This window comes from Giraffa tippelskirchi, chromosome 9, assembly GCF_054371585.1.
Source record: "Giraffa tippelskirchi isolate mGirTip1 chromosome 9, T2T-mGirTip1v1.2.pri, whole genome shotgun sequence".
Classification (NCBI taxonomy): Eukaryota; Metazoa; Chordata; class Mammalia; order Artiodactyla; family Giraffidae; genus Giraffa; species Giraffa tippelskirchi.
This window is the reverse complement of record NC_137283.1, coordinates 139,024,187-139,039,528: the sequence shown is the minus strand read 5'-3', so window position 1 is coordinate 139,039,528 and position 15,342 is coordinate 139,024,187. Positions and strand designations below refer to the sequence as shown.

At 39.3% G+C, this 15,342-nt stretch overlaps 1 long non-coding RNA gene across 1 annotated transcript; it reads left to right on the top strand.

The window, feature by feature from the left end:
• Positions 1 to 3,433: 3,433 nt before the first annotated feature.
• On the top strand, positions 3,434 to 7,221 carry LOC145521059 (uncharacterized). The gene is made up of 3 exons (XR_014065060.1): positions 3,434 to 3,825; positions 5,493 to 6,085; positions 7,104 to 7,221. It is a non-coding gene; the product is annotated as an uncharacterized LOC145521059 (long non-coding RNA).
• Positions 7,222 to 15,342: the final 8,121 nt, after the last annotated feature.

Genomic DNA, 15,342 nt, shown 5'->3' with positions numbered 1-15,342 from the left:
GTGACCCCCCTGGACTGTAGCCCCCCAGACTCCTCTGTCCATGGAATTTTCCAGGCAAGAATACTGGAGTGAGTTGCCATTTCCTGCTCCAGGGGGGGTCTTCCTGACCCAGGGATTGAACCCACATGGCTTGTAAGTCTTCTGCACTGGCAGGCGGATTCTTTACCACTGAGCCACCTTCCTTTTAATTCCATTGGCCTGCCCAAGACACTCATCGTGATGCCAACTTAGCAGAGTCAGAACTGCTATCCTCCTCCACCTGGGGTGGCCATTCTTTGCCCTGGAAGGAGGCATTACACCAGCTTGTAGCATTCCCCAGTCTAGGGATCAAAGTAACAGTTCAGACACCCATCATACAGTAGAGTCAGCACTTCCTCATCCTCTTCCACACTCACGTCTTCTTTACGTTGAGCACTCAAGCTTCCAGAAGAATCCTGATGCTGCTCTGCTGGCTGTTGACTGGGAGGAGCAATCAGTGGGCTCAGCATACTTAACCAGTCCCTGTTATGTTGGAGGGTCTCCGGTGGAGGCATGGGTCAGCAGTGACTCATCTTGGGGACAGTGGCACCAGCAGCAGCAGACCTGGGAGGTGCCCCTGGGAATGAGCCCTCCCAGAGATCGCCAACAATCCCACCATAGAGCCTGTAGACTCCAGGGCTCAATGAATCTATTTTTTAAATTAATTTCTATTGGAGTATAGTTACTTTACCAAGTTGTGTTAATTTCTACTTATAGCAAAATGAGTCAACTATATATATACACATATGTCCCTTTCAATAAATCTTTTAATTTTTTTGCTTTGCATTTTGAAATATCTGTTATTTGTGTTTTTGAAGGATAGACTTGTGAAGTCTGTCCAATGAAATCCTAATTAGACTTGTTAGACCCACACTAAGTTCCAGCCAGAACGGGGCAAACAGAGTTGAACAGGACTTGAGGCTTTCATTGATCTTGAAAAAGAAAAGTGAAAGTGTTAGTTGCTCAGTCGTGTCCGACTCTTTGCAAACCCATGCACTGTAGCCCGCCAGGCTCCTCTGTCCATGGAATTCTCCAGACAAGAATATTGGAGTGGGTTGCCATTTCCTTCTCCAGGGGATCTCCAACCCAGGATCGAATCCCAGTCTCCTGCATTGGAGGCAGATTCTTTATCATCTGAGCCACTAGGGAAGCTCATCACTGATCTTGCCCTATGATCAAATGGCAATTCCATACTTACAGGTTCTCAGGCCAAAAACTCTGGGGCCATCTTTGTTTCTCCCGTTTCAGTCACATCCCATATTCAATCTGTCAGTAAATTCTCTTGGATCTAAACTCCAAAATACAACATTTCTCACAACTACCTTATTCCAGGCCAACATCCTTTCTCATCTGGATGATTTCTAGAGCCACCTGGCTAGTCTTCCTCTTTGCTCTTGCCTTGCTCTCATCTGGTCTCAGCCGGAACGTAAATCAGATCATGTCATTCTTCGGCTCCTAATCCTCCAGTGCCTACCCATCTCATAAAGGTAAAAAAAAAAAAAAAAACAACCAAAGTTCTTCTCATGGCCCCCAAGACCCTGGATGATCTAATTCCTTTGCTCATAATCTCTCAGACCTCATTTCCTTATTTCGGCTATTCTCACTCTGCTCCAGCACACTGACTCCGCTGCTTGGCCCTCTAATGAAAATGCTCTGGCTCCAGGGCCTCTATACCAGCTGCTTCCTGGAGAGCTGTGCTAGAAATCCATAGGCTCATGCCCTCACCTCTAGCAAGTATTTACTGGAAGGTTGCCTTACCAGTCAGGTTTCCCCCACCATTCAATCCAAAGTTGCAAACTACCCATTATAATTCTCGCTACTCCTCATTTTCCCCCACAGCATTTAAACCACTTGATGCACTGCAGTTTACTTATTTATCTTGTTAATTGTTTGTCTTTCCCTCCTCCACTAGGGCTGTCATTTTGTTTGGTTTGGTTTTGTTCCCACAGTTGTCTCTTCATTCTCTAGAACAGAACCAATGCACGGCAGATGTTCAATTCATATTTGTCAGATAATTTAATGAAACAAGAGTAGAAAACCACTGAGATCATGGGAGAAGTGGTGAGGAGGACAGGAGGGGGAGTTTTTCTTATCATTTTGTACAAACTGCTGCCTATCCTTCTCCATAAGTTAGTGTGAGAGAGTAAGCCATTCTTTACAGAGTTGCAATGATGGAGATAAGCAGAGAACAGCTTATGGGCAGCTCTGAGCAGAGAGCGCTCCTAGAATAATTGTTTCTTCTTCCAAGTGAGTGTCTTTTCCTAGGCATTGTTTGTTCTCCTTGCATAGTGGTCAAGCCCAGAAGTCCCATCCCAGATTTTCTTTTAAAGGATAGAGGGAGTGACATTGGAAATGTGAAAAGGGCATGCCCACTTTGATGAGGAGGAATTTTAGAGAGTGTTGTCAAAATAGGGTTGAGGTAAGAGTTCATGACATAAATTCATTTCTAGGATGGGTTCTCATAGGACAGCAACCCAAGATCAAGTTTGGGATTATTTGTATGAGTTCTATGGAGCTTCCCAGGTGGCATTAGTGGTAAAGAATCCGCCTGTCAATGCAGGAGACGCAGGAGACACTGGTTTGATCCTTGAGTCCGGAAGATCCCCTAGAGTAAGAAACAGCAATCCACTCCAGTATTCTTGCCTGGAAAATTTCATGGACAGGGAAGCCTGGCAGGCTACAGTCCATGGGGCCTCAGAGTCGGACATGACTGAGTGACTGAGCTCACACATGAGTTTTATGACACCCTTAGCAATGGCTTTTTTGCCAGAAAAAAATTATTCAGAGGATATTGGGATGGTTTTCAATTAATACTTGATTTCTGAGAATGACAAATTCAAATCTCTTATTATTCTTTGTTTCTAAGTTCAGCTCATAAATCTTATTACTCTGTTTATAAATCTGGCAACCTTTAACAATCACTTTTAAGAGGGCTTTTACAATTTGAGTGAATTATTCTAGATATCTATAAATTCAATATATTCCATATTCTTTTGAATACCTCAATTGTATAACACAAAGTTTTCAAGCATTGTAAGAGGTCTGATAGTTTACTCCAATTAGAAGGTAACAAATTAACCTGTCAATATTTTTTCAATGCTGACAGCAGACATGAGACTCCTGGGTCAGAGACAAAGCGCTTTAACACTCATGGCAGTAGCATGACACAGAGTATCATCTTTGCATCAGTTCACTGTTCAATAGGTCTGGGTTAGGACACAAATACAACATGACAACTAAATTTGATGTGATATCCTAAATGGGATCAAGAAACAGGAAAAAAAGGGCGTTAAGTTAAAATTAAGGATTTCTGAATAAAGCATGGACTTTAGTTAATAATAATGTATCATGATCAGTTCATTCATTATGACAAGTATATATTACCAACATCAGATAATCATAAGGGAAATTAGGTGTAGGTATATGGGAAACCTCTGTACTGTCTTCATAAATTTTTTATAAATGCAAAACTATTTTTAAAGAGCTTCTAAAGTTCAGTAAATAAAAAGTATTAAATAATAGAACATATTGTACTTGAATATTGAAAACACTGTGAAAAGTGTAGTCAATGACTACAGTTCAGGAACACTGGTTTTGAACTTACCAAGGATGTGTGAACTGGCTGCTGAGCACTCACCCTTCCTCACCACTGTGATGTAAGAAGATGTGATCTAACCACATTAGTGTCCGCCCATAGGTTACAATTTCAGATGACTCTTAGGCAGCACTAATTAGAATTCATTCATCAACCACCCTGAGAATGAGCAGAGACTAACCACCGAAAGCAGAGCTGAAACTTCTCCAAAGGTGAAACATGTCTTTCTCTGGAGGGAACTGGGGCTCCTTGGTTTCTGGGTTCTCAGGGGATTTCTCATTGGTAACAGCAGGCTCTGGTTTACCACAGGGACATGGCTCTCCAGAAGCTTGTGTCCTTCAGCAGTCTCCTTGGTAAACATGATTCTTTATCTGCACAGGCAAGACCCCTCACTCTAGAGGTACAGAGAGAGAGTTAAGGATCACACTCACTGATGCTCCATCTTCAGTGGCTCCCTACCATCTGTCATCCCACCCTGTTCACAATCATCTAGGGGTTGTAGTACTGTCCTTCCATCAACACTCAAGGTCCCAAAGTGAGAGAAGAGAGTATCAACATTTCTCTTCTGTAAAATTGAGGACAACAGGAAAGGGGTGGTCTAAGCCGGTGGTCTGGAACTTTAGCCTGTATGAGAATCTCTGGAGGGCTTGTTACAACACAAGTAAGTAGATTCCCCTCCAGAGTTCCTACTCAACAGAGGGTCAATAACTGACACTTCTAACAAGTCCCAGGTGATACTGATGCTCCTGGTTGGAAAGACATTCTCTGAGTACCACTGGCTTAAATGATCTTGAGGACATCTTTCTACTTTCATATTTATTGAATTCATGTATCTCAGACTCAAGTGATCATAAAAATCACCTGGGACTTTGGTTAAATATACAGATCAGCAGATTCCTCTGCAAACCTTCTGGCTCAGAATCACCAGGAGAGCACCCCAAGTGATTCTTAAGATCAGAGGAGCTAAAAATGTTCACTACATAAAAACTCAGGGTGCCAGTGGTGAAGGTGGTGTTAGGTTGGAGTAGGGCATGGTGGGAAGATCACAGGCCATCAAGGACAGCACACACCCCCAGAAGAAATGGCTTAAGCTGAAGGAGGGTGTGCGAAGGAATTGTCAAGGACACAGTTAAATAAATTATATATAGCTCTAATACTCTTTATGTCCATGGATCTAACCATAGTCACTTATATTCGCTTAATGTCTTGCACCTTAAAAGATAGTCTTGTAAAAAGAGTTGATGGTCTTATTATCCCCACCATAACATTCTGGAAACAGAGACACAGAGAAGCTAAGTGACACAACCAACATCACAATACTATGAGTGGAAAAATCAGGACTAAAGTTCTTCTCAAGCCAAGACCAGTGGGTTTCTTCCAAAATAGCATTATTTAAAGTTAAAGAGTTTCGTTTCTTTAAACTATATGATCCATGCATCGCAAGAAACAAAATTTCATCATGAAGATGCTCATTTTTTGAATGTTTTGAAATCAGTGATGGAAGTCCCTTTTAAAATAAAAATATTCTAAACCTTTATCGCCTAATACATGAGTGAGGTTAGGTAGATAGGGAGTAGAATGCTGATCCGTCTAGTAGGTAATAAAGCATATGCCACCTCCATAACCCCACCTCATCCTGGCAGGAGGTAGGAAGAAAAAATGATAACAGAGGAAAGAACAGTGAGTAGGGAGGCAGATTCCCTCAGAGGTATGTTTTGAGGAAAGGGGTAGGGCGAGGAGTGAGTTATAGATCCTGCTTCCCAATTTTGCCTGCAGGGTCCCCAGTAATGCTAGTCGATTCAAATTAAACAGAAACTAATACTAATTCTGGTTGAAAGCAATGTGAGGCTTTAACTTGACCTAAATTCTTCTCTAATAGGTTAAGGGACAAAGAGAAACTTCTCCTTATAGTGGAAGACCCTGCCCAATGATAGCAACCAAGATGCTCCATGTAAAAGACCATGTTCAAAATGCTACTATCCAAGAAAGAAGTTTTATATAGAATGAGACCAAGAATCTTCCTGGAGTTATTTCTGGCTTTCTTCTCTGAAAGGCAGATTCAGGACCACGTTGTTTTTCCCTGGTGTGACCGCCCCCCTTCTTTCCTGCAGCTTGTTTGTTGGGCGGGGGGAGCTGCTCAATTAAACAAGAGACTCAAGGAGAAGGCCGTTAGAAAATTGGAAAGAGCAGCAGCTAGAGACCAGATGCTCCTGCCTTATAAATTAGTAGAAGATTATGCACAGCCAGCTGTACCATATAAATGCCCAGTTTTTATACCACACCATGACCCTCTGTGTTTATCATATGGTCCAGCATCTGGTCAATTCCATCCCCAACTCCCATATATCTATTCAAATCAAGCAGTGGCTGGGGATTTATTTATGTATATGCTTCAATCTCAATCAGGATACCCTCCTGAGGTCCTAACTTACAGTGTGGCAGCAGAGAATTAACCCAGCAAGTCCTTAGAAGGTGAGTAGTGGCCAAACGAGGAATGTATGCATGTCTGTGGATAATAAAGACTAGATATAGATATAGATATGGAAGTTTCAGAGTTTTTACATACCAAGACACAGATTTTCTTTGTTGTTGTTCATTTGCTAAGTCGTATCCAACTCTTTGTGACCCCATGGACAGCCGCATGCCAGGCTCCCCTGTCCTTCACTATCTCCTTGAGTTTTTTCAAATGGATTTTGAACAAGGTAAAAGGAAAAAGGTAAAAGTAATGTTTTGCTGGAGAAGAAACTAGCAACCCACCCCAGTGTTCTTGCCTGGAGAATCCAATGGACAGAAGAGCCTGGCAGGCTCTAGGCTCGCCAAGACTCGAACATGACTAAAGCTATGTAGCACAATGTTTTGCATGCCTCCAATAATTAAGATTAAAAAAAAGAGACTTTCTTGTGCTTTTAAATCTTAAGTTAAACCTAAGGTTACAAAAAATTTTCTAAGTTTCTTTCTTTTGTAAAGACAGTGTTTTTCCAAGAAAAAAATCCATTAATTGATTACTTGGCTTTGCGTGTCTTATTTTAGATGTCTTGTTCATTTATTTTTAATGCGACCCAAGTTCTGTGGGCCCAGTCTTATGGTATGCTGCTGCTAAGTCGCTTCAGTCGTATCCGACTCTGTGCGACCCCACAGACGGCAGCCCAACAGGCTCCACCGTCCCTGGGATTCTCGTCTTATGGTATAGACCAAAGAATACTCTGATCTTCCCCTTATACCATGCATCAAAACAAATTCTAGACTGACCAAAGAATTAAATGGAAAAAACTTAAACCAAAAGTAAACTTAAAAGAATACACTTTAACTATTTTTTTCTGATCTCTGGAAGGTAAAGACTTTTAGATCATAAAAACAAGGGAATAAGTTACAATAGAAACAGATTGATAGATTTTACCCCATGAAACTTTAAATTTTCTCAATCATCAAATTTAGCACAAATTGAATTAAAAGTCAAACAGCATGGTGTGATTTTTTTTTTTTGTAACAGATAATGAAGAGTTAATAATTTTAACATGTGAAGAAGTCCTGGGATCAATGACTAAAACACCAAAACAATAGATACATAGGAAAAAGACATAAATAAACAGTTCTCAACAGAGAAAACACAGGTTTTATTGCTCAATTCATTAGTAATGTTAAAAACTTCAGTTGAAACAAAGTACCATTCCGCACTCTGTCAACTAGAAAAAGAAAATTGGAAAGAGCATTAGAAAAAGATTAAATTATAGTAGCAAGGATGGAATGAGATCAATAAATAGGGCAATCAATCTGGAAAGCAAACTGGCTTCAAAGCGTTCAAATCCTTTGACGCATTAATTTTATTTTGGGGCCTCATACTAACGGTGAAAACTTCAAAATGCAGATACAAAGTCAGGCACAGTGATGATAATCACTGCAGTGTTTAATAGCAAAACAAAGAGTGGAAACCATCTGAATGCTCTTCAACAATAGGGAAATGGCAAAGTACATTAGGACACGTCCTTTAGACTATTATGTTCTAATCAAGTCACTCTCAGGAGAATTTGTAATGACATAGGAAGGGATACTCATATTTCTCTGCCCTAATTAATGTGGCACCTTTTCCATGGACATTTGATCTGCATCAAACTCTCTGCACAGTGCTGAAAGGAATCAGGATATGTCATCCACAAATATGCCAATTTGGCATAAACATTATTTTGAGCTAAAGGAAATTAAGACTCAACAGAAGAAGGAAGACTTCTCTGCCTTCCCTTTACTTGCCTGCATGCAGGCATAAATTTCCCTTTGTGAAGGTAGCTTAAGTTCTCCCCACCCTCCTATTCCAAAATGAGGAAAGTGACCTTTATTATGAGAGGCAGTCAACACCAAGATGACTCTGCATAAACAAACGTTACTAAAATAACCTGTGTCTTCCACTAGTTCCCCCATATATTTCCTAGTTCAGTTCAGTTCAGTTCAGTTCAGTCGCTCAGTCATGTCCGACTCTTTGCGACCCCATGAATCGCAGCACGCCAGGCCTCCCTGTCCATCACCAACTCCCTGAGTCTACCCAAACCCATGTCCATCGAGTCGGTGATGCCATCCAGCCATCTCATCCTCTGTCGTCCCCTTCTCCTCCTGCCCCCAATCCTACCCAGCATTAGGGTCTTTTCCAATGAGTCAACTCATCGCGTGAGGTGGCCAAAGTATTGGAGTTTCAGCTTCAACATCAGTCCTTCCAATGAACACCCAGGACTGATCTTCCCCACAATTTACAGTCCCTTGAAATCCAAACCCTCTTTTGTTTGTCAAAATGTTACATAATCTCCCAAGTCTAACCCCTCCTTTGAGTTTCACTTCTTTCCTGTGAATTCCTGTACACGTAAAATATTAATAAAAGTGAATTCCTTCTCTCTTGTTAATCTGTCTGTCTCAGTTACATTCACAGGTGCCCAGACACAGAACCTAAGAGGACAGAAGAAAAGGTTTTCCTCCCCCACTGTTTTTAGCATGCAGAAATTCCTTTATGAATATTAGCTATTATAGTCATTCTCATTTAATCCTTGAAAGAACTCTGTAAAGTTGGCATTGTTTTACCCACTTCATGAAAGAGTAAAGCAAGGCTCACTGAGGTCAAGTGCAGGGGTATCTAACTGAACTACAGTTTGAACAAAGATGGGTCAGAATCCATAGACCATGCTTTTCCCAACACATTCTGCTCAAAAACTGGAATTCAATAAGACTCATCATAAAATTCAACAGTATTCCATATTAAAAGTTGTTTTCAAAAAAAATTTGTTTTCAATTGTTTTCAGTGTTGCATTTTTGTACTATGGGGTAGGTATGGAAAGAAATTGCTAAGAATGTCTCTTGTAGGAAGGAGAATGGTTTAAGATCTTAGGAGTATTCAAAATTAAGGCAATATAAAAAAGAGCCATCATACTAACAGTAATACTTGACTTGCAAAAAAAAAAAAAAAAGAGTTCAAAAAAAAAACCAAAAAAATTTGTGGTAGAATGATACGCCTTCTTTTTTATGATTGTATCTAACTTCAAAGTTTTCTGGTATCTGGAGGCACATATGCCTATAAATTACAGATCTGAAATCCTAAACCTGGACTCTGAAGTATATTATGGAATGGACCTATGCTTGCAGCAAACAGAGGTGTCTGAAAATGGCTTCAAGTAACTTGGAAATATCAGTGAGGCAAGAAAAAGAAATTTGTTTGTTTCTACTATATCACAATGTTAAATGCATTCTCTTAATTAGATTTTGCTAACTACATTTCTCTTTGGTTTATTTTTGAAAGATAGCATCCCTCTGATCATATTTGAGATGTATGTCAGTATGGAGGTTAGAACATTACAGTGAGTAAGAGAAGGGGCTGCTGCAAAGTGTGTCTCTGATACAGAAAGGAGTTACTGAAGACTTCAAAGTAATTTTGAAAATATTTAAGTATTAGAGGGAAATATTCATCATGCGAAAACATTAAATTCAAAGAGAAGGTTTTTAAAAAGAGAAGGAGGTGAGGAAAATCAGTTGCCTCCTTTCTTCCAAGATTTCATTTCATTTTAACTTTTAGGGGGCACTCTGGATGTACTGTATCAATGGACATGAGTTTGAGCAAGCTCCAGGAATTGGTGATGGACAGGGAAGCCTAGCATGCTGCAGTCCATGGGGTTGCAGAGAGGCAGACATGACTGAGCAACTGAACTGAACTGAACTGGATGCAAACACATCTGTAAACATAACCACTGAGAAATTGGACATCTTGAATTGGAAGCACATTATCCAATGGAATACTATAAATGTGACCACAGTTGTTTCCTTACAAACTTCAAAACATAGGTGTCCCAACATGGTCCACCAAGTGGCTTTTAAATATTGATGATGCCAGAAATATTAACTTGGTTTTATGTAATTGGGCACTATTGAGATTTTTCAAGGCTTCAGATTTTACTGCTAATAAAAGCTGTAAGTCAAGGCCTTCTTCATCACCAATTTCTTCCCCTTGGACCTCCCTGCAAGCCCTTGTTTCCAGCATAGTAAACAGTTGAAACCCAGCATAAGTAACCATTTTATAAGATAGTTTTATCATCAACCTAGAATACAGGTGATACAAATGTCTTCCCCTCTTAAGGGAGAGCAAACCTATTTTAAAATCATCAGACATTTATGAGATCATTCTCTCTGACCTCTTCATTCCCAAGACAAGCATGGAGGGGGTGGGCAGCCAAGGACAGAGAGGGAAAATTTCACCTCTCTTCTTTAAAGAGTGCTTTAAAATGAAACATCATATATTGTCACCAGAAAGAAGGAAAGAAAGAGAGAGAGGAAGGAAGAAAGAAAGGAAACAGAAGTTCTCCTGTCAAGAAAACTGTCCTGGTAAGTGTGATGTGAGAGAATAAGAACTGTTTGGGCAGATAAAGAGTAGTAGTTTGGGGTTTATTTTGTTTTGTTGACTTGTTTTTGGTTACTGGCTTCAAATCACAATGAAAATTTCAAAACTACATGACGTTTAACTTCAAAAACTGAACAAACGACCCTCAGCTTCATTTGAAGGGAAAACACCTTCCGGTACAATGGCTAGTGGCCTTTCTGTATCCTTATGTGACTTATGCCCAGGAATCTGTGTTTTAATACTGAGGCGCGTCTACTACACACAAGTGTACACAATGTTTCTGTTGCCCTCTTATTAATGGATTTCAGAGGTATTTCCATTCAGTCTCTTCAAGGTCTAGTGGGGGTAGGGGAAATGAGAGGAAGTTGCTGATTCCCTGGGAAACAGAGCTGGGGTACACCATCTTGAGCTGGAAGAAAGATAAGCTACCCAGGACCCAGCTAACTCATCCAGGCAGCCCAGGATGATAAGCATCTGCAGCCATCCCCAGACAATCTTCTTTTTTATTTTTTTCTACCTAATCAATTTTTATTGGCATATAATTGATTTACAATGTCATATTAGTTTCAAGCGTGTGGCAAAGTGAATCAGTTATATAATAAACATATCCACTCGTTTTTTATATTCTTTTCCCATATATGCCATTACAGAAACTGTGTAGAGTTCACCGTGCTATATTGTAGGTCCTTATCAGTTATCTATTTTAGACACAGTAGTGTGTATATGTCAATCCCAATTTCCCAATTTATCCCTCTCCCCCCACCGCCCTCCAACCTTTCCCCTTGGCAAACAAATGTTTGTTTTCTACATCTGTGACTCTATTTCTTAGACAATCTTCTTGGCTGACAACTACAGCATGGCTGAAACTCTGCTTTCTGTGGCTAGAAAATATATTTTATATTGTAATATCAAAAAAACAGGCGTCTTTTGAGTTATTTAGCTTTTCTTTCAAAATTATCAATTATTTTGTGGAATAAAACTCAGGAAAAACTCAACAATCCACCAATCAGAATCCTTCTTTAACTAGTAATTTTGCATATTTACTCTCAAATTAAAGTTGAAACTAACACTATTCAGTGCTTTTGGTTGCAAACAGCAGCAGATTTTCTGACTAATTTGAAGTAAACAGGATATTGTTCCAAGGATATAAATTAGTTCCCAAAACTGTTGGGAGAACTGTGTTTAGGCAGAAACTAAGGGCTTCCCAGGTGGTTTAGTGGTAAAGAATCCACCTGCCAATATAGGAGATGCAGGAGACACAGGTTCGATCCCTGAGTCAGGAAGATCCCCTGGAGGAGAAAATGGAACCCATCCCAGTATTCTTGCCTAGAGAATCCCATAGACAGAGGAGCCTGGAGGGCTACAGTGCATGGGGTCACAAAGAGTCAGACACTGCTGAGCACACACATACACAAGGTCAGCAAAGCCCAGCCCACATCCTTCTGAACTCTGCTCATCCTGGGTCTTTGCTGCCATGCCCCCAGCCTCACGGCCACCCTTTGGCCACCTCCCATGCACTAACAGTCAGGAATCAAGAGTAGAAAATAGATCTGCCTCCCTGTAGCTTCCACTGGGGTAGGGCAAGCCCTGTCTTGCATCCACCTTTGCATTCTCCCCAAACATAAACGGCTCTGGGTATTCAAAACCACAAATCTTAGGGCTTAATGATGGGTACTTCTCCTACATAGTCTCATTCAGCTATGACAGTAACTGTATTATCCCCATTTTAAAAGAAGTTGAGGCTCAGATAAGATCAGTTATCCATAAGGATGAGATCCAAGGTACTGAACTGCTGTCCCAAATATCAAAGAAATCTGAAATTATGCATACTCTAATTCTAATGATAAATGTATTTGAGTGTATTTTTTTATTGGACTATAATTGATTTACAATGTTGTGTTAGTTTCAGGTGTACAGGAGAGTGATTAGGTTATACATATACAGCGTGTATTTTCCTTGAAAAGTGGTGATCTAAATGTGACATAGGTGGTAACACCCTTAATCAAACACAGGTTTAATGAAACACCATTTCTTCAAACACACTGGTATCACAGTACATGAATCTTTAAGAAGATGTTAGTGCCTATGCTATTTTATAAGCTGAAAACATTATTTCTTAAAGCTAATCTATCAATCTATCTGAAAGTATGAAAGGAATAGATACTCCTAGTTTAGAGTAAGGAATTTATGGATTAAAGAGAGCAGAGAGGGCTCAATTTTTTTTTTTTTTTTTTTTTGCTACTTGGTGGACCCACAGCACACTACTGACCTCCTGTGGCCATATTTCAAAGTGCCCTCTTCAACTTAAACCCAGCTTCTCAGGTCTCAAACAGCAACTGCAGGAGAGGTCCCTGAGTAACATATATCCCGTGCTTCTGTTTCATCGTTGGGAAAGTGGTTGTCATTGTACTGGGATGTGTTCTAGTTTGCTCTTCTTTTTCTAGCTCTTTAAGTTGTAAAGTTATGTTGTTGAATTGAGATCTTTCTTGTTTTTTAATGTCAGCAATCATAGCTGTAAGATTTCTCCTTAGCACTCATAGCTTTTGCTGTGTTTCATAAGTTTTGGTATGTTGTATTTTCATTTTTATTCATCTCTAAGTATTTTATAATTTCCTTTGTGATTACTTCTTTAACCCATTGCTTGTTTAAGAGCATGTTTTTTAATTTCCACAATTTTTGGAATTTACCACTTTTACTTCTGCTATTGATTTCTAACTTTATCCTCTTCTGTTTTTTTTACTAGAATAAGTACAGATCTGGTTATAAATTACTTCAGATACCAAGTAACATACATTCAGTGGTGTATGGGTAAATGTCTCAAGACCAGTTTTCTGGGGACAAAAGTCCCCAATTTGTAGATCTTCCCAATTTGTATGGTGTAATTATTTTTGTAATGGCCTATTTCAAGTTGACATTACTAAACTAGGAGCTGGGAAGAGATGAGGACAATCAACTCTTGCGAGCTGGTTCTCACACTTTACAGGTCCAAGGCCATGTATGACCCAGTTTTAAGTTTGGATTCATTATCCTCTTAAGTCCAAACTGCTTTGGTTTTATGAATTTGATACAAGAATTTTAACAAGTTTTTGAATTATTGTTGATTTTTCCAAATTTTTTTTTGCAGTGAATTAATTATACTAAGTCTCTAGACAGCATGCGGATCCATGCATAGAATATGGTATGTAAGATATATAATGATCCATAATTGTTGAATAAATGCCTGACTTTCTTTACATCTTAAAATTCAGTATATTATAATCATTATTATACTCTAATAATGTGTATGTGAAAGTCGCTCAGTTGTGTCTGACTCTTTGTGATCCCATGGACTATACAGTCCATGGAATTCTCCAGGCCAGAATACTGGAATGCATAGCCTTTCCCTTCTCCAGGGGATCTTCCCAACCCAGGGATCAAACCCAGATCTCCCGCATTGTAGGAAGATTCTTTACTAGCTGGGCCACAAGGGAAGCCCAAGAATACTGGAGTGGGTAGCCTATCCCTTCTCCAGGGGATCTTCCCGACCCAGGAATCGAACCAGGATCTCCTGCATTGCAGGTGGATTCTTTACCAACTGAGCTATAGACAATTTTTTAAATAAATAATAAATAATAGACAATTTTTTAAATAAATAGATTAAAAGATGAAATCCCACTTTCAAACTGACTGTGAAATCCAATCTGACAAGGAGGAAGTGTTGATTAACAATCAGATTATCATATCTAAGGACATCCTAGAACAAAGGTAATCATAAAATCCACTTGGCTTCCATCATTATTTAATGTTGAGACAATGCTGCATTCTTTGCAAATGCTTTTTAACAACTTACTATTCTGGAGTACTTTATGACCAAGATTTTAGGACATTTTAATTTTTCTGTTTTTAATTGAAGGATAATAGCTTTACAGAAGCTGTGGTACAAATATATAATAGAATATTACTCAGCCATAAAAAGGAATGCATTTGAATCAGTTCTAATGAGCTGGATGAACCTAGAGCTTATTATACAGAGTGAAGCAAGTCAGAAAGAGGGAGATAAATATTGTATACAAACACATATATGGAATCTAGACAGATGGTGCTGATGAATTTATGTGCAGGGCAGCAATGGATGGCATTTTAATTTAAAAAACAAGATTTCTATTTAAACACATGTTGTATAAATTTAAATTGAGATATCTAAATCAAAACCCATTACCCTCAATTCTACTGCCTTAGAAAAATCCAACCTTTACTCTAGAGTATGAGCTGGGAGCATTCCCCTCCCCCTTGTTTTTAATTTACTTATTTTTATTGAAGGATAATTGCTTTACAGAATTTTGCTGTTTTCTGTCAAACCTCAACATGAATTGGCCATAGGTATACATATATCCCCTTATATCCCCTCTCTTCTGAACCTCCCTCCCATCTCCCTCCCCCATCCCACCCCTCTAGGTTGATACAGACCCCTGTTTGAGTTTCCTGAGCCATATAGCAAATTCCCGTTGGCTATCTCTTTATATGGTAATGTAAGTTTCCATGTTACTCTTTCCATACATCTCATCCTCTCCTCCCTTCCCCCATGTCCATAAGTCTATTCTCTATGTCTGTTTCTCCATTGTTGCCCTGTAAATGAATTATTAAGTACTATTTTTCTAGATTCTGTATATATGCATTAGAATATGACATTTATCTTTCTCTTTCTGACTTACTTCACTCTGTATAATAGATTGTAGGTTCATCCACCTCATTAGAATGGACTTAAATGCATTTCTTTTTTGTGGCTGAGTAATATTCCATTGTGTATATACCACAACTTCTTTATCCATTCATCTGTTGATGGAAATCTAGGTTATTTTCATGCTATTGTAAATAGTGCTACAAA